A 19,790-nucleotide genomic window follows, 5' to 3' on the forward strand; every position below is an offset into this window, starting at 1 on the left:
TGATGAAGAAAACATGACTCAAACTAGGAAATATGCTACTTTTTGTTTCCATTTATTCATCTGAAATTATTAAATCTATTTATAATCTAAGGTTTATTACTACATAGTGTATTGGCATACTGTATTATGTTTGTTACCAGCCTAAAAAATGTTCTGATGGTTTTAGGAACGATGTGAAGTGAACTACACACTGTCAATGACATTTATAGATTATCAGCAATCTGCTAAAGGTGATATGGATATGAAAAAAATTATTAATTTTAAAGTAGTTAAAATCATTAAATTTGTGCCAAATTGAATCATAAGAAACTAGTTTTATTTAAAAAATGCAATAAAATTTTATTTAAAATAGTGAGTGACTGCTTCTAGTTCTTTAGCTGGCTCTGTTTAATATTTTATTTTTGATTTCTTTTGCTTGTGTTCATTAGTCTTTGAAAGCAAATGTGACAAAATATAAATTATCTCCTCTCATTTAACATCTTGCCCTTGTAAAAAGGAAAGTAACATTAAAATGAAAAGCAGGTAGATAAGGGTAAATGTACTGGCGTGCCATATCTATTCAGCTTTACAACTCCTTTCCCTCCTGAAAAATGAAGAGGGCAAACCCATCTTGAAGTTATAAATAGTTTACAAATCAATTTATATATCATTGCACTATGTAAAGTTTATAAAAAGGAGAAAAATGGATTTAATCTATTTGAATGCTCTGTGCAACGGATGTCCTATTCCACTGATAAGTGGTAGCTGCCAACGGATGACAGATATATACCTTATAATAGTGACATGCCAATTACCAAAAAAAAAGATAATGTCTTGTATACTTGAAAGTAAAGTCAGAATGAGGTACTAGCTTAAAGTTCCAGGAGAAACAAAAGCAAGCTTGCAGTAGGGAAGTGAGGAAATCCTCTGTCCTTTAAGACTGTAGTTGAGTCTTCTCACCGCCTCTCAGTATATGACTATTCTACACTTGAGCTGCTCCCATTGTTCTCGTGATGGATTTAAACTGTCCAATAAAGAAGATGGATTTGTACTAATCCACTGCAGCTTCTCATGACTTGTGACAAACAGTATTTAAAACAGAAACGTTAGGAAATAATGATACGCTCATTGGCTTTGGGGTAGAAAAATAAATTATTTTGCTTGTAGCCAATATACATCTTCTTGCCCACAACTCGGGGCAGGGGGAAGGAATCAAAAGTATTACACTAAGCCACTTGTTTAGAGAACAATGTTTGAGGCAAACATAACAAATTACAACACACTGCAGAGTCCACTCTTAAATGCCCAAGAATATAGACTCAACAAAAATGAACATTTAGGAAATGATGTTAAATAACTTAAAATAGTGATGCTTCTGAAAAAAACAAAGACCCTTTTTTTTAACATCTAGTGTCAGCCCAAATCTAATCCTTTTGTTCCTTCTCCATGTCCCGCAATCCTGATAGCCTTTTTTTTTTCCTAAATGGTAAGCTGCTATCTAATTATTATCATGAATTTTTTTAAGATTTATTTTATTTATTTGAAAGTCAGAGCTAGAGAGAGAAAGGTCTTCCATCTACTGGTTCACTTCCCAGATGGCCACAACTGCCAGAGCTGAGCTGATCTGAAGCCAGGAGCCAGGAGCTTCTTCGGGGTCTCCCATGTGGGTGTGGGGGCCCAATGACTTGGGCCATCTTTTACTGCTTTCCCAGGCCATAGCAGAGAGCTGGATCAGAAGAGGAGTAGCCGGGACTAAGATCGGCGCCCATATGCGATGCCAGCGCTTCAGGCCAGGGCTTTAACCTGCTGTGCCACAGCATAGGCCCCTATTATCATTAAAATTTAGAGGTGAATCATGCATCAGAAATGTACAGCATATTGAATTAATTTCAATTACTGATTGTTTCTTGATAAGTATTTTGGAAAACCAAAAATACTAAATTATAGGTTTATCTGAGGGATAAAACTCATCTCTTGGAAAATCATTAATTCATAAAAGTTTTCTTTGGGACAATAGAAAATCACATGAAAAAAGCAGTTGAAGCATGAAATAAACAAAATGCCAGAAATTAGACAATTAGTCAAGGTGAGCATCAATAATGTTATAACTTAAGGAAACACACTTATGTGTATTTATAAAGGTATAGGAGGTACAGACAGTTCAATGACTTTGAAAACACTATAATTCTAAAATTTCATTGTTCCCGTAGTATCTCTATTTCATGGTTTAATAATAGGAGATTTGATATGATTTTTTGACTACTTGATCATGAAATTTTATACACCGATGAGGCCAAGGCAACTTCGGCTGGCTGACAAGGTCACGGCAGAAGGTCTGTCTCAGCGAGGCATGAGAAGGACAGCTGCGGTCCTCTTGGTGGTTTTAGGTTTGATGGGAGCTACAAGCCGGAGCTTCCTGGTGGTCCTGCTATTGATTGCTGTATTCCTAATTTTAGGGAAGAGCACTTAGTCTCATAACCTCCAAAATGTCCATTGCTTTGTAGAATTCTAATCAAGCAGAATGTTAGTGTAAGAGAAAGGGTTAATGCTTTATGCAAGGTTGAGCTACTTGTGGAAAAGAATTAAAAGACAACAGGCTCTCTGGTATATACTTCCCACTAGAATAAAGATAGATGTTAATAAAGCTTTAATTCACTATTGCTACAAATGCTACAATGGTTAGGATGTCAAAACTGTAGAATAGATCTAAGTAAACCTTTAAATACGTGCAATAAAGAAATTAAAGAATTACAGAAAAAACTGCAAATAGGGGATACATTTTAAAAAGGGTCTACTTTGAACTTGGGGCTTCTAGTAAAGATTAGATTAGGAAGGTACTATTCTAGCCTATGTAGCCAATTTCTGCATAGTTCAGCAGCACTCGAGGCCTTGGCTTGTGTGGGCAGCCTGTTATCTTGCACCTGTCTGTGATTGTTACCCATGCTCTAAATATGCCCTTGAAAATCAAAGAAATTGTAATTAGAAAAAATGGACAACAGGCTTTTCATTGTAAGGAGAAAGAATCATTATGTGGCTTATGATATAAAAATAAAGTCTGGTGCTCGAAAGCCAGAGCCATGCCATCAGCCTTGCTGTGTCTCTCATTTCTTCGAGCGCCGACACCTCTCACACCTTGGGGCCCCTGAACTGGCTGGAGCTGGTCTCCAGCAATACACTTTATCAAGATGTTTTTTCTCCCACTATTCTATCCTTAAATTCAACTATAGCAGTGAATCTCTACTAGAAGTGAATTTGTCCCAGGCGACATTTGTCAATGTATGGAGATACTCCTGGTCATCACAACGTTTATGCCAGCTGGCATCCAGTGGACACAGGCCAGGGGTGGCTGTTGAACAATGCATTGGGTAGTACCCCACAACAAAAGTTATCTGACCACAGATATATATACAGTGCCCCTGCTAAGAAATTCTGACCTAGGCAACCAAGAGTGAAAAATTATAAATAAATGACACATAGTTTGTGTACTTTCTGAAGAAAAAAAATGTTAACAATATTTCAATAGTCCTTGCTCTGCTTATCTACTGTTTTTTTCTGGTTATCTATTGCTGAGGGATTGCCCCAAACATTAGGTTAAACAGTAGCTATCATTTATTTTGTACATGAATCTAGTAGTTATGTGTGTGTATTTAGTCAATTTTTCTTGTCTGTGCTTTTCATGCAGTAGAAGTCAAATAGTTATTGAGTTAAGGGCTATCATTAAAGTGTTTACCACTTGCATATCTGATGCCTGGGCTCTGAAAACTCAAACAGCTAGTGCTGGAACAATTGGGGATGCTTAGACATCTTTTCTCTCTATATATAGTTTTGCCACCTGGTCCCACAAGGTAGCCTCAGGGTAACTGAGTTTCTTTATATGGTGGTTGATGCCTTTCAGAGAAGTCACAAGAAACATTGCCAAAGCTAAAAATATTTGTCTCCAAAGTTAAATACATCCTTCTGAACAAAATTGACATTTTGAGATTTTATTGTTTATTTACATGAAATTTATTCCCTTGATATAAATATATTTTTAAAATACATCCTTCTATAGTATTCTGTTTTAAAGGCACAGATAATTTCATTTCCAGGTTCATGGAGAGTTAACACTGGCCCTGCCTCATGAAAGGTTGGGTGGTATCAAAGAACTTAAGGGCACAATCACTTGTTTCTTCCATTTATTTATTTATTTTTTACATACAAAATAAACTCCCTCTCAGGATCTTTAGATATTTCATTTACTTCAGTATCAGGTCTGAGTATCTTGTTATCCAAAATAAGCCCAGGTACATATGAAGTTCCTTGAGTGTAGTTGCTTGGATATAACTCCATCAGTATTTTTCTTCTCAGTCTGAAGACCTATGACTTTAAGAGACAAATCAGCTACTCACCATATAGCCATCATATAGTGGTGGCCTGTATATAGTATAACTGTTCTCCCATTAACTACCAGGTAAAATGTGAAGAAGACAGAGCCATTATTTCACAGCCATTCTTATGTCCAATGGAGTATATCACTGGGAATGATTTTCCATATCCCTTGGATCTGCTTTCTGGGTCTTGATTCTGTCTGAGTTACCCTTCCCTTCACCTGAGAAATGATCGGTGTTTGCAGCTGATTCTCTAAACCAGCCTCCTGCTCATAGATTTTGGGAATTCAACTGCTCTTTAATTTTATACTATCTCTGTCCTTTCAGTTTAACCTGACAAAATGTCTTTAGACCTCTGTGGATTTTTCATGAATCAATTTTCAATTCTATTAGAGAAAATACACACCCACAGATCTCACTGGGAAAAGTTCTTTCCTTGTTTGGGTTCCTTTGAAGGTGGCTGTGGTAAAAGTTCTTAAAGTTCTTAGCAATTTTCAGTGAACATCTGTTAGGAATACAGCAATTCTTGGTAAAGATTTTTGTCTCTTTGAGAAAGTCTATAAAACACAACCTTTAGACAGCTTGAAAAAAGAACTAACTTGAATTCAGCTTTTGATTAGAATCCAGGTTATAATTTGAAAATATTTCACAGTTTAGAGAGACAAAAGTGAGAGACATTTTTAAGTAGGTTAATAGAGGGTAAGAACCAAGATAATCATGACTACACTTCCTTTAAAATTGGCTTAAAAATTAAGAAATTCCTTTTCCAATTTTCTTGCTTTATTATCATAATACAGCATCTTTGGGGTGGCTGGATTTTTTGGTAGCTGAAGTCTCCCACAGAAAGTGTCCCAAGAAAGGCATACAGAAGTTATATGGCCTTTTGTAAACTAGCCTCCGAATTATCAATTATTCTGCAACTTATTTATTTATTGAAGAGGCCTACAGAAGGTGTATGGCCTTTTCTAATCTAGCCTCCAACTTATCAAGTATTCTTCAGTTTATTTATTTATTGAAGCAGTTTAAAGGGGAGTGGACTCAACAGGTGTGATCATCTGATGAGAGGAAAACCAAAGAAATGGTGACACACTTTAAGGCTACTGTAGTACTCTACATGTTACCACTATTTTAAAGGACGACACCAATTAGGTCCTATTAATTTCAATGTCTATATTGTCTTAATATGGGTTATTTTTTCCTCATCATGTTCTATTTCCCAACACTCCTTTGTCTTTTTTGAAGTTTTATTCAATCATCTATCCAATATTATTAATGATGGCTTAGCTGTGTCAAGAACAATAGGAAAAATAGGAAAAACAAAAGGAAGAAAGAACATAGTTTGTAACACAGTCATAACTACCCATTAGTTGAGGGAAATTCTAAAATAGGAAACAAAATACTAAAATAAATACCAATAAAAAAGCATTAAAAATAAAATTTTGGTCTAGTCATCAACATGAAACATAATTTATAGAAATTCAAACAGATAATTAAAGTGAATCTCCTCATTCATATCAAAGACATAAAATGGTTGAGAGTTGGAAAAAGTATAGAATTTTTAAGGTAGATTTCTTTTTACCTGAACGGCTTTATATACTCTTTCCCCATAATCTCTCTAATGACCACATTAAAAAATGAGGCCTAAAACTAATCCGAAATCAATGCTAGCAACTGACAGGCCACAGATGCTGATATGTGCTCACTGAAGGTTGTGGGGGCACAGTAGCATAGTTCATGACTCATGCTTACGAATGCTAAAGGAGAAGCAGAGTAGAAGGCAGCAAATGCAAAATAGTCAGATTTGCTAGTATTGTGGGTCAGAAACTCAAGGATCTTATACATCACATGTGGAAGCAGCAAAAAACAATGGTTTTTTCATTTAAAAATGGATTTTTTGTTTGTTTTGTTTTTGACAGGCAGAGTTAGACAGTGAGAGAGAGAGAGACAGAGAGAAAGGTCTTCCTTCTGTTGGTTCACCCCCAAATGGCCCCTATAGCTGGCGCACTGGTGCCGATCCGAAGCCAGGAGCCAGGTGCTTCCTCCTGGTCTCCCATGCGGGTGCAGGGTCCAAGCACTTGGGCCATCCTCCACTGCCTTCCCGGGCCACAGCAGAGAGCTGGCCTGGAAGAGGAGCAACTGGGACAGAATCTGGCACCCCAACCGGGACTAGAACCCGGGGTACCAGCGCCGCAGACGGAAGATTAGCCTAGTAAGCTGCAGCGCCGGCCAATATGGATGTTTTCTACAAGGATGACCTTAATTAAAGTACCTGAAGATCTTATTCAAGACTGAAGGTATATGGGGCCAGTGCTGTGGTGCTGTAGGCTAAGCCTCCACCTGCAGCGCTGGCATCTCATATGGGCACTGGTCTGAGTCCCGAGCTGCTCCACTTCTGATGCAGCTTACTGTTGATGTGCCTGGGAAAGTAGCAGATTATGGCCCAAGTACTTGAGCCACTGCACCCACATGGAGACCTGGAGAAAGCTCCTGGCTTTGGATCTGCCCAGCTCCATCTGTTGTGGCCATCTGGGGAGTGAAACAGCAGATGGAAGACCTCTCTCCCTCTCCCTCCCTCTCTCTGTCTGAAATAGCACCTCTCAAAAAAATAAATAAAATCTTTTTTTAAACAAAATACTAAAGGTATATACTATGTGAGCATTTGAGGGTTAGTTAAAAAAAATTAAAGAGACTTTTGCCTATCAAGGTTGGGGACCATCAGGAGAAACTTGAGAGAGCCACAGCAATGCTCCACAAGCAAATCAAAATAGTGTGGGCACAGCAATCCATCTGGTAGGACTATATCTTTAAAATCTACTGATCACTAGAAAATTTCTCTACTCCCTCTCCTACTTTGACTATGGATGCAGAAATACCCTTGCTTAATAAGCTGAGTGTGCACTCCAAAATGCTGTTAAGAACCACCTTAATGCCTTCTCACTACAAACTCCCTGAAGGGAAAGAGAAAAAATATTTAACTTTACACTAGGTTCAGAATTTGATTATTATACGTGGTGAACCATCTGACTTCTTGTTTTAAAGTGATCACAAGGCTTCTGATACTTTGAGAAGTGATGACTTTTGAATAGCCCTAGTCTTGACTGTTGAGGAATACTTTTTTTTTTTTTTCATACTATTAGTTGAACTCTTTACTTAGTGTAGGGTTAATCTTAATGTGTATAAAGTTAACCGAAAACAGATTTTTTTTTTTGACAGGCAGAGTGGACAGTGAGAGAGAGAGACAGAGAGAAAAGTCTTCCTTTGCCGTTGGTTCAACCTCCAATGGCCGCCGCGGCCGGTGCACTGCGGCCGGCGCACCGCGCTGATCCGATGGCAGGAGCCAGGAGCCAGGTGCTTTTCCTGGTCTCCCATGGGATGCAGGGCCCAAGCACCTGGGCCATCCTCCACTGCACTCCCTGGCCACAGCAGAGAGCAGGCCTGGAAGAGGGACAACCGGGACAGAATCCGGCGCCCCAACCGGGACTAGAACCCGGTGTGCTGGCGCCGCAAGGCGGAGGATTAGCCTAGTGAGCCGCGGCGCCGGCTCTGAAAACAGATTTTAGTAAAAAATAAGAATGGGAATAGGAGAGGGAAGAGGAAGAAGGGTGGAAGTGCAGGTAGGAGGGAGGGTAGGTTGGAGAAGAATCACTAAATTCCTAAATCCAATGTGTGTATACCTTAAATTTATAAAAAAATAAAATATGTGTGGAATCTATTAATGTGTCCAAACTGGGTCTCCAACTGTGTAAATGTATTCCACTTATAATGTACAGCACATGCATCAACGTACATGCATCAGTGACTTCAATGTCCTACTTTAAAAGGGTAAATCTAGAGACATTACTGTGATATTTGGTGTGCATGGAATCATTAGCCCAGATATTATTAATGTCATGTCATTTAATGATAGGAAGAACTGTGGATAATATTTATTTCCATGGTGTTGGGAAGGCACCCCGTATGTCATGCTTTCATAACCTAGATTAAGTAAATATTAACATAAAAAACAAGGACAGTAAACAGAAGAATCTTTTGGCTGGGTGAGCACTTCAGCACTTTGCAGTCATTGTTTAGTAATGGTTCTTTATTCCCATCAGTGATCTCAAGAGGTAGAGAAATGAGGATGTCAGCAGGAGGGAGGGCACTGTTAACTACGCATAACAGGAAGCAAGCAGGGTGCAAAACAGAAGACAGGGAAATCTAGTGTTGCTGCAAGCTAGATAGTGCCTTATGCAAACAGCTTCTCCAAGGATCCTTAAAAGACAATAGCAAGACACAGAACCAGTATCCTGAAAGCAGCTAAGTATTTGATGTAAAAGTCCATTCTTAAGAGTCCAACAAAAATTTGATAACTTAGAAGTCACTTGCAGTCTTTCCTGGTAATAAAGTTATCCCAGAAAAAGTAAACACATACATATGCATACACACAGGCACACTGTAAAAACATGTACTAATTATTTTCTCCTTGATTAACACATTCTGATAATATGTTGATCACCACGTTTGGACTCAATCAAGCATACTACCAAGGCTGCCTCAGCAAATGATCTGAAGTCCCAAAGTATCATATCCTACTAAGTCAATAGTTTATTTGTTTTATCAAGATCAACCCCAATGTAATAGATGTCTGGTTAAGTAAATTTGGCTGATGTTATTACTCTTGGTATTCGACCCAGGACAAAGGGCCTCTGGTCTCTATATTTTAGTTTTCTTGTAGTCAGCTCCATCATAGCTTCAAACAGAGACAAAAGCAGATAGTGACTTGATTTGGTTTATTTGTTTGCCTCTACATCAATTTCTCTCACCAAGGAAATAGTGAACTCTGATTTTATAGACCTGAGTTATCCAATGCTCATTCTGTTTGTGCTGGTTGTGAAGGGCTGGAAGTTGGGTCTCCACTAATTAACACACATGAAATAGTCTGGGTTATTTTAGTGTAGGAGATGTGGTATTCATACAAAAAACATGTGCCCTCCAGCTTCAGATACATTCTAAATCCGTGTGTCCCACCCTTTATTCCCATTTCTCGAGAAGAACAAAGAGATAGTGCTGAGGTTGAATTCATGTTCCAAGTCTGTACAACTATTTTACACCACAACAGTCACAGCACAAATGGTTATTCAGTAATTTATATAATAATTAGATAAGAAAGTTGGTATTCCTCTTTGAACTTTAAGAATAACAGACTAATATTGCTAGCTTCCTCATTACACTTCAAAAATTCATAACTCAGTGTCCAAGTTCTTACATAGATTCTTTTTAAGCCAATGTGGCTATTATAAAGGTTAAATCACTACCTCAGTCATGAAATATTTTTAGGAGACTGTATTAGCCTTATAGAGCTGTTGTAACAAAATGCCACAAATTTGTTGTAAAATTTGTTGCAAAATTTATTTCCTCACAATTCTGTAAGCTAAAGAACAAAATCAAGATGTTTATTCTGGCAGTGACAGAGAAACTCCTAGCCTTGGTATCTTCAAACATTCCTTTGCTTGTAAGTGGTCACTTTATCCCTCTGTCTCTGTATGTTGTCATCCCTCTGTGTGTTCAAATTTCCACTTTGGATAAAGATAGCTGTCATACTGGATTAGGGCTCACCCTCATGTTTTCCTATTAACTTGACTATCTCTATAAAGACACTAATTCAAAAAAAGGTCATATTTTGAGGATCTAGGGGACTATATATGAATTTGGTAGGAGAGGAATACAATTTAACTCATCACATATGGTTTCCTTTTCCTTATTATTTTCTCTATACTATAGTTTAAATTAGAAAAAAAACTAATTCAAATTTTCAAAATATTATAACCATTTTTAGTCTTCTGAGACTAAAATAAATAAAAATACATAAAAATAACAATTTTAATAATGTATACTGGGACATATTTAATACTACAAGGAACATGTAATTAAACTTTTCATATCTTAAAAGGTTTGTGGAATTCTGTTAGCAAATTGTATTCAAGTATACTTACTAAAATATTTTTCCTATTAACAATTAAAAGAGGACAGTGAAATATTATCTTTCTTTAGACATGCATTTGTTCTTTAAAATATGCATGCAATATAATTTTTATTTTTTCCAAATTTTTGAAATTTTTATTTTTAAATAAACAGAAAACTGTACATATTTACTATATACAACATGTTTTGAAGTACAGAATATACATTGTGGAATGACTAGATCTAAATAATTAACATACAATACCTACATTGTTACCATTTCTTTATGAAAACACTTTCCATTTACTCATTTCACATTTTTCTAAAACACAATATATTTTTAATTATAGTCACCATGTTGTACAATACCTCTCCTGAACTTAATGGCATTTTGTATCCCTTGACCAAAATCTTCCCTATAAATAGGCCCTGAACCTCCTGACTCTGGTAATCATCATTCTTCTCCATATTTCTATAGGATCAACATTTTCTTTGTTAACTACTCAAGCAAAGTTCTTTTTAAGTTATTTATTTTATGAGAGGCAAAGAGAAGTACAGATAGAAAGAGGGGGAGAGAGAGAGGATTGATTGATTGATTGTTGATTGATTGATTTCCCATCTGCTGGTTCATCCCCCAAATTCACACAACAGCCACGGCTAGACCAAGACAAATCCAGGAGGCAGGAACTCAGTATGGGTGGCAGGAATTCAAGTACTTGAGCTGTCAACTCTCAGGATGCATGCTTACAGGAAGCTAGAAGTGGAGCTGGGATATGAATCTAAGTATTCTCACATGAAATTTGGGTATCCCAAGTGACATCTTAAACACTATGCCAAACACCCACCTCAGTACAAACCTTTTTAATAACATACTGAAAAAAAATCAAAACTGAACAAATATATATTTTCCAATATTGCCTATGTGTACCTACACATAATTTTTTTAAACAAGTAGTTATTATGATTTTAAATGAACACACTATAAATACCTCTGGTTGAAAATAGTTAATGGTCAAATGGGCACTGTAACAGTCCATCATTACCTGTTAGATTTAAGATGTAAACATCATTTTTAAAATTTAATTCATTAGTTTTTAAATTTTTGATGGACATATAAAAAATGTTCATATATTGGGGTACCATGTCATATTTCCATATGTATATATCTTTATGACCTCCTAACATTGCTGGCCTACCCAGATTGTGAAGTTATAATTATATAGTTGACCTCTATTGGAACATCAGATATATCTAATAATTTTCCAAATTTAATTTTTGCTCATTAACCAGTATTTTAAAAACTGGGTAATCTATTGCTTTACTTTTATTATTAATTTCAGAACTATCTTTTGAAGCTTTCACTTTCATTTGGCTAGCACTTTGTAGAGTTTTAATTAGCAGTTTAATACATAAATCATTTTAAGATCTCATAAAATTTAAAAAAATCTACAAATTAACAATTGCCTAATATTGCATGACATATGTAGTAATAAAAATCACATTAATTCATTCAAATGACTTCAAAATGAAGTTAAAAATGTTTTCTCATTTCAAAAAGTAGAATATGGGAGTCGTTTTAGTGCAGCAGGTTAAGCGTCACTTGAGATGCCCAATCCCATATACAAGTAGTGTTTGGAGTTCCAGCTACTCTGCTTCCAATCTAGCTTCCTGCTAACATGCCTGGGTCCTGCCACTCAACAGGGGAGATATAGATAATAAGGCTCTAGGCTCCTGGATTCATCCATACCCAGCCCCAGCTGTTGCAGCTATTTGGGGAGTAACACAACAGGTAAAATATGAAAGATTTCTCTAACTCTCACTCTCTCTGCCTCTATACCTGTCAAATAAATAAATCTAAATATATTAAAATCTGATTTTGATAATGTTATAAAATTACTGAACAGCTTAAAAATCAATACTATCTTCCTTTAAAAAGATTTTGATAATAATCAATAGCTTAGCCGGCGCCGCGGCTCAGTAGGCTAATCCTCCACCTAGTGGCACTGGCACTTGTTTGGGGCGATGGATTCTGTCCCGGTTGCCCCTCTTCCGGGCCAGCTCTCTGCTGTGGTCCGGGAAGGCAGTGGAGGATGGCCCAAGTGCTTGGGCCCTGCACCCCATGGGAGACCAGGAAAAGCACCTGGCTCCTGGCTCCTGCCATCGGATCAGCGCGGTGCGCCAGCTGCAGCGCGCCAGCTGTGGCGGCCATTGGAGGGTGAACCAACAGCAAAGGGAAGATCTTTCTCTCTGTCTCTCTCTCTCACTATCCACTCTGCCTGTCAAAAAAAAAAAAAAATCAATAGCTTAAAAAGAAGTAATTTCAAAGTCAAATATCCAAGCCTCTGACATTACCTTGTATTTTAGCAAAGAAACTGAAATTGAGGTTCTAAGCTATTTAAAAGATAGGATATACCACATTTTCTTCTTTATTCATGAACAAGGAGCCATGTGAAAATGAATCATTACTCAATTATTTTCCATTGATTATTCAAAACTTCTCTAAATCTTAGGGAAGAATATCTTTTTATTCTTTTTATTATTATTATTTGGCAGGTAGAGTTATAGACAGTGAGAGAGAGAGACAGGGAGAAAGGTTCACACCCCAAATGGCCCCTATGGCCGGTGCCACGCCAATCCGAAGCCAGGAACGAACCAGGTGCTTCTTCCTGTTCTCCCACGCGGGTGCAAGGGCCCAAGCACTTGGGCCATCCTCCACTGCCCTCCTGGGCCACAGCAGAGAGCTGGACTGGAAGAGGAGCAACCAGGACTAGAACCCGGTGCCCATATGGGATGCTGGTGCCGCAGGCAGAGAATTAACCAAGTGAGCCAAGGCGACGGCCCCAATATCACCATTCTTAACATTAAGAATATTAAGTGCAAGCAATCTTGATTTGAGTTAGATAAAAGCAGATGAAGATTCCATAAGAAGCTGTACAGATAGAGACTAGACTCACCAATGCCCCTTTCTGATGCTGTACACTCACCTGCAGTTACAGAAACCACGATTAAATACATGAGACACACTAGGTGACTTTCTAGGAAGTTGGTGAAAAATCCTCGGTTCTTAACAAGTTTGTTTCCATGGTTGGCACACATTTTAAGTTGCATTACAGTTACATTTTCCCTAGATGTTTAGGAAATAACCCTTTGTTTTGCTTCTATGAAAAAATATGATGACAGAACCCATCTTTGTAATTGAGGACACACACAACCACACTTCAAAAATTTCAGAGAAGAAAGTCCAGTGTTTAAGGTTACAAAGTCTTTCCTAATTGACAGAAGAAATTTCAAATAGATACTCTACTCAAAAATTTAAATAATCATTACAGAAACATGATTTATTACTTGGCAAAGATTATTTGAAACATAAGTGTGAGTGAGATCATTTCATGAAAGAAACTATATTTTTAAAAAAAATTTAAATAAATGCATCAATCTAATGAAGCCACATTATTTCCCACAATATATTTTTCTCTAACTGAAGATATAAAACTACAGGGGAGGAATATCAATACACAGGCAACAGGTGAGATATAGATCCCAAAATGTGAATTGCCCATCAGAATAAAGTTTCTGTGTAAATCAGTGGTTGACAATATATTTTTTAATGAATTGTATATGCTTGAATGCCTTCTGGATTCACGGGTATGAAGAAATCTGTCTGTTCACATGTTAAAAATGCTTGCTAGACAAAGGAAACCACAGAATTCAAATGTCCTTCTTTTCTCTCTATAGATTTTAGTAACACAGTCATGTTTACAGCTCTCCTGTATTAAATCATTGATCCAGGTGTATACTAAAGTATACATCTTTAAATGACTGTAGTGTTTTTATTGTTTGTGTTCAGTATGTATGATATGTAAGCAACATAAAATCTAATTCAATAGTAATTTATTAAAATGATAGATACATAGAAATAAAACCCACCTTTGGTGAGTGGCAATGGAGAATCATCAATAATTTTAAATTAATGTGAAAATAACAAAGCTTTGTGTGTATTTATAGACAATACAGTAAAAATCTCCTAAGCCAAAATATTTAAATATTCTTAAGAGACTGCAGAAGATTTGAAAGTAAAATTTTGAGTAAAATGCTATGATCTGAACAACTGGTGATGTCAGTTTAAGTTTTAACCTCCTCTGAGTTGGATATATTAAAATATCTGATTGTAATCACATTTCCAAATACATACTTTCTTCATTCTCAAATACCTTGAACACTTGAACTCTGCATTTTATCCTGGATGATGTTAAATCCTTTTTTTTCCCACTTAGCCTACCCTAAGTGTCTAAAATAAATAATATAATACCATATAAAAGTTGATGCACAGTTTCAAAATTGTATATAGTACTTACCCATCCAAGAAGGATGTAACAGCAGCTGAGAAACTGTCAGGGAGAAAAATGCCAGAAGGATTAATAAATCATATTGCTATAACTTGATGATGAGAATTTAAAATAGCTATATAAAGCTGGGTTGCACATAGTCAGCTGATTTGACTTCTTCTAGCTTTGGTAGTAAGCAGTGTTTATTGATCTTTCACATGCATCAATAAGCAGCTGCCACACTTGGAATATTTAAGCATCACTTAAAGACGTGGTTGGCTTGGGTCCAGAAAATTTTCTCTGATTTACCATTAGTTATCAAAGATCTTAAATACGGCCATGCATGACTGAAGATGCAAAGGAAAGTCAGAAGCCAAAGGAAGACAGTAATGGTGAGAAAAGTTGAGATAATGATCAGGAAATAGAGTACATACACTTAATAACATAAGAACTTTTAAAATAAATCAATGAAACAGAAAATTCCATGTGCTTTATGAGAAAAGGTGACAATCAAAGTATGTAAATAAAACCTAAGGAAGTAATATCTAAAATAAGGGCTATGGAATCCTTCATAAAACTTTTTTTAATTTTTTAAAATATTTTTATTACTATAAATCAGTGTTCTCACTGTATTTTCCCCTCTATGCATGAAAAGATGATGCTGTTATTCACTGTCATGATGTGTAACTCCACATAAAAATAATGATATCATCACCAGGGGAAAGAACAGACCCAAACCTCAATTATCAGTACCCATACAATTAGCTGAAGAAGTTCCAGGGAAGGACAATAACTTAGTTTTTTGGTTACTACCATTTAATTTTTATTTATTTTATCTAAAAACAGAAAGAAAAAGGGGGACACAGAGACAAAGAGAAATATCTTCTAGCCATTTGTTCACTCCCCAAATGAACTCCACAGCTCTCAGTCTTGGCCAGTCCAAAGCAAGAGCCTAGAATTCAATCTGGATCACCTGTGTAGGTGGCAGGACCCAAAATACACAAGCCTCAACTGCCACCTGCTAGGCTGCATATGATGTACTGCATTTCGGTTAATGATTTAATAATGCTTAAACAATTAAGATACTTTATTGGGGCTGGCACTGTAGGGTAGCAGGCAAAGCCGTTGCCTGCACTGCCACCATCCCATATGGGCGCGGGTTGAAGACTGGATGCTCTATTTCTGATCCAGCTCTCTGCTATGGCCTGGGATGGCAGTGGAAGATGGCCCAAGTCCTTGGGCCCCTGCACTCATGTGGGAGACCTAGAAGAAGCTACTGGCTCCTGGATCCTGGCTTTGGATCTGCGCAGCTCTGACCGTTGCAGCCATCTGGGGAGTGAACCAGAGGATGGAAGACTTTTCTTTCTCTCTGCTTCTCTGCCTCTCCTTCTCTCTCTGTGTAACTGTGACTTTCATGTAAAATAAATAAATCTTTTAAAAAAGTTACCTCTTTGATAAATTTCATGAAAGTAAAAGTTAATCATATTATAAAATCACAGTAATGCAGAAAAGGTTTATGAAGAATTAAATATAAATAACATAGATGAAAAAATTTTTGAATACTAGTTCAATAAAATGAATCCATCTTGTATTACAAAAATTAACAACCTTATTCATGAATATATATATATATTTTAAAGCATAGTTAAGAAGAAAATTAATATTACTTCTAATTCTTCCTCCTAGACTTAGTCTTATAACAAAAAAGTTAACTAATTAATCAAAATAAAATTACATACAAAGATATAAGCATTCATATTTGCTGTAATTTTACACAACAAATGACTGCTATTGCTACTACCACATACTACACCAAATATTTTCTATGTGTTTTAATATTCTTTAACATACAAATATATGTTTGCATATTGTTAGATGATTATGAAAAAACTATTCTACAAATATCCTTTGATTTAGCACTGCGTCATTTTATATTATTCAAAGATATCCTTTATTTAATGATTTCATACTTGTAGCAAAATAGAATTATTAATATATACTGAATGTTGGTTTTTGTTAATAATTCTTCACTTAAGAAAACTGTTGATTACTAAGTTTTTATAATTAAAAGAAAATAAGACTAAACTTGTTTTGCAAGAAAACAAGGGAAAACCTTAAAGAACAATTATTTTATTTTAGGTATAATTTGCAATGATAGATGTTATCACTAAGAAAATAAAATTATATAACTAAAGAAATCAAACACTCAGCAGGGGCAGATCTTGGTTCTAAATATAAAATAGCTAAAAAGAAACTATTTGGAGATTCACTCTGAATAGATTTTCCTAGAATGATGTTAAGAACTACTATAATTTATTTGCAAATATCAAGAGTATGGTCATTTGAAACAGACCATCCGATATAGTTCAATTTCTATTTCAACTGTTTTTCTCAAATTTATTACATATATATATACACATAAAGAAAAAAACTGCTTCAAAATTATGTTAGAGGATTCAATCAAATGACTCTAAAAGGTACTTAATCTTATAATAAATCATTGAAAAAAATGTAATACAACACTTCTATCTAGCACCCATGATATCATTCTCCAGAATGGGCATCAATCTTTCGAATTTGACATATTTATCTTACACAAACTTCAATATCTGTTGTGCTATTGTTCCTAACAGCACCTTTAGAAAAGACATACTTTATGCTGTTCAACTAAAATTTGTAAAAATAAATTACCTCCCAATTTTTGTAAGATTAATTATGATATAGCTTATTTGTTAAATCTTGGGTGATTGGAAAATAAATCACATGTGCAGTAAATATCCTTTGAACCACAAGCACTACAAATTGACATTACAGAGTGGATTTTTCATCTTGACAGCTTATCTTAGAAGCCAAGGAGCCCCAGATTTTCATTTTAGAAAACTGGAATAAATCTGGTCAAGTATCAAGAATAAAATAATGTATTGGTTTAATGTTACAAAAGAAATCAACCTGTGGATCAGATTTCCTATGAGGTTTAATCCAATTGTAACACTGCAGTTTGAAAGCATTAACCAAAAATGTTAGCTATAATATTGCTTTTTATCAAAATGCCAGAAAAACAAAAAGGAAATTACTTGTTAAACAACTGCATCTTCAGTTTCTTCTAAGAGTAGAAAAAAAAAAAAAAGTAGGCACAGGGAGACTCTCACAGTTTCTTCAGAGCACAGATGAAAAACACATTTTTCAGTTATTTGCTTAATAGTGAATATTTCTGCCAATAAAATCTGACTACTGTAGTGTAAAGTCATTCTGTTACAGTGATGGAAGGATGAAAGGATTCAACTGAAACACATCCTAAAATATTTAGTTCCAGGAATAGCATAACCATGCACATACACGATATGTATCTCAAAAAGGCAAGGTAAGATGGACAAATTTTTTTTACCATAAGTGCATATGTCAGAGGAAGAGTTAAGGACCTCTTGCTGTTACAGAATACTCTGTTTAATTAGCGACACACTTTCAATGAAATACTGCTTTGCTTTTGGAGTATAAATTAGGTCCTGTATGTGCTATGGTTAGAAAATGTCATAGAAACATTGAGTTAAACAACATATTCAAGAAAATATCAGAATGGTAAAGGAAGATGCCAAATTAGGGATTAGGAGCATGATCTCTTCCTATTTAAAAGTATTTCATTACACACCTAATATTTATTTATTTTTTAAAGATTTACTTTATTTATTTGAAAGACAGAGCTACAGAGAGAGGTAGAGACAGAGAGAGAGGTCTTCCACCCACTGGTTCACTCCCTAAATGGCCACAATGACTGGAACTGCACCGATCTGAAGCCAGGAGCCAGGAGCTTTCTCCAGGTCTCCCATGTGGGTGCAGGGGCCCAAACACTTGGGCCATCTTCAACTGCTATCCCAGGCCACAGCAGAGAGCTGGATCGAAAGAGGGGCAGCCGGGTCTAGAACCGGCACCCCATGGGATGCTGGCACTTCAGGCCAGGGCTTTAACCTGCTGCTCCACAGCAGCAGCCCCACACACCTAATATTTAATAAACAATTATTAAATAATAGACATTATGGTTATTCTTCAGATGATGCTCATCTTGTTAAGTAATAAACTTCACAGTAATTCTATAGTTATCATTAATGCCACTCTAGTTGTGGGAAAACCAGAGAGACTTAGCAATTTACTTTCAGACAACTAGCTGATGCATCACGGGGGTCAGAAGTTACCTAAGATTACCTATCTCTAGTGGCAGTTCTTTTGATCCTTGTGTAGATGGTCAAAATAACCCATTTGTATATCATGTTTAAAGTTTTTAAAAGAATTTTCATGCTTGTGATCTGGTTTACCCCTTAGAGTCATTATCATCAGTCTCCGGGGTGGTAGCTCTTTACAATGGGAACACTAAAAAGACATCAGAGTTAAAGAAATGATCAGCAAAGCCTCCCTTTCAATTCCATCCTTCTTGCCTTTTGCCCAGTCCAACTTTTCTTACCACCTAACATAGCACCTAAATATTCTTCCTCTGTGCAAGTCTTGATCTCATGGTCTGTTTCAGGGACTGTGACCTAAAACAGTAGTTTTTGATATCAAGGCATTCTCTTGCGTCTTTTGTCACATCTTCTTGGTCTCTTCAATATTCCATTGCATTTTTCTTATTTTTTCAGGGCAAGCATTTATTCAGGCGTCTATGAAGTGTATTTACCACTGTTCTATTCTGGCTCTTATTTCTGAAGCCCCAGTCTTTGGTCCCTTGTTTTGCATTATGATTTTTCCATTAAAAACATATATGTTTAAAGTTTTATTTGTCAGATTATTGGTGGAACATTCTGAGACAAATTCTTCCAGAGAGAATGTAAAATGATTTCTGCCAGATGCCTTGGGGCAACACTGACCTGTGAGCCCTCTAAACTGCAGAAGCACATTGAAGTTTCTCATATCACATACGTTGTGTAAACTTAGGCTACAAATCAACATAAAGGCTAACTTTTAGCTAGATGGATTTTTTTCTATTTCATTTAGCACTAGGAACCTCAGCAGTACAAATTCATTTCCATTTTACACTTCCATTGAGGGCATAGATAATTGGATGGACCCAGTTTTATGAAAGAATCACATTCCTTTAGACTTCTTGATTTAATCCACTATTGAACTTTTCTCCTTGTTCCCTATGATCTACAATCCTAAGAAAATGAAAGCCAAGTTCACTAGAATTTGCGAT

The 19,790-nt window shown here is 36.1% G+C and overlaps 1 protein-coding gene across 6 annotated transcripts in view; it reads right to left on the reverse strand.

Annotated features, from left to right (window-relative positions):
* The window catches only part of MGAT4C (MGAT4 family member C), a 798,266-nt gene that overhangs the window by 690,268 nt on the left and 88,208 nt on the right, over nucleotides 1-19,790 (reverse strand). For all 6 annotated transcript variants that reach the window (XR_016216228.1, XM_070052672.2, XM_051845736.3 and 3 more), the window contains exon 2: nucleotides 14,642-14,674. The gene's annotated coding sequence lies outside the window, so the exon portion shown is untranslated. The remainder of the gene's footprint in view (nucleotides 1-14,641; nucleotides 14,675-19,790) is intronic.

This window comes from Oryctolagus cuniculus, chromosome 11 (genome assembly GCF_051225735.1).
Source record: "Oryctolagus cuniculus isolate XC-2025 breed Fujian yellow rabbit chromosome 11, ASM5122573v1, whole genome shotgun sequence".
Lineage (NCBI taxonomy): Eukaryota > Metazoa > Chordata > Mammalia > Lagomorpha > Leporidae > Oryctolagus > Oryctolagus cuniculus.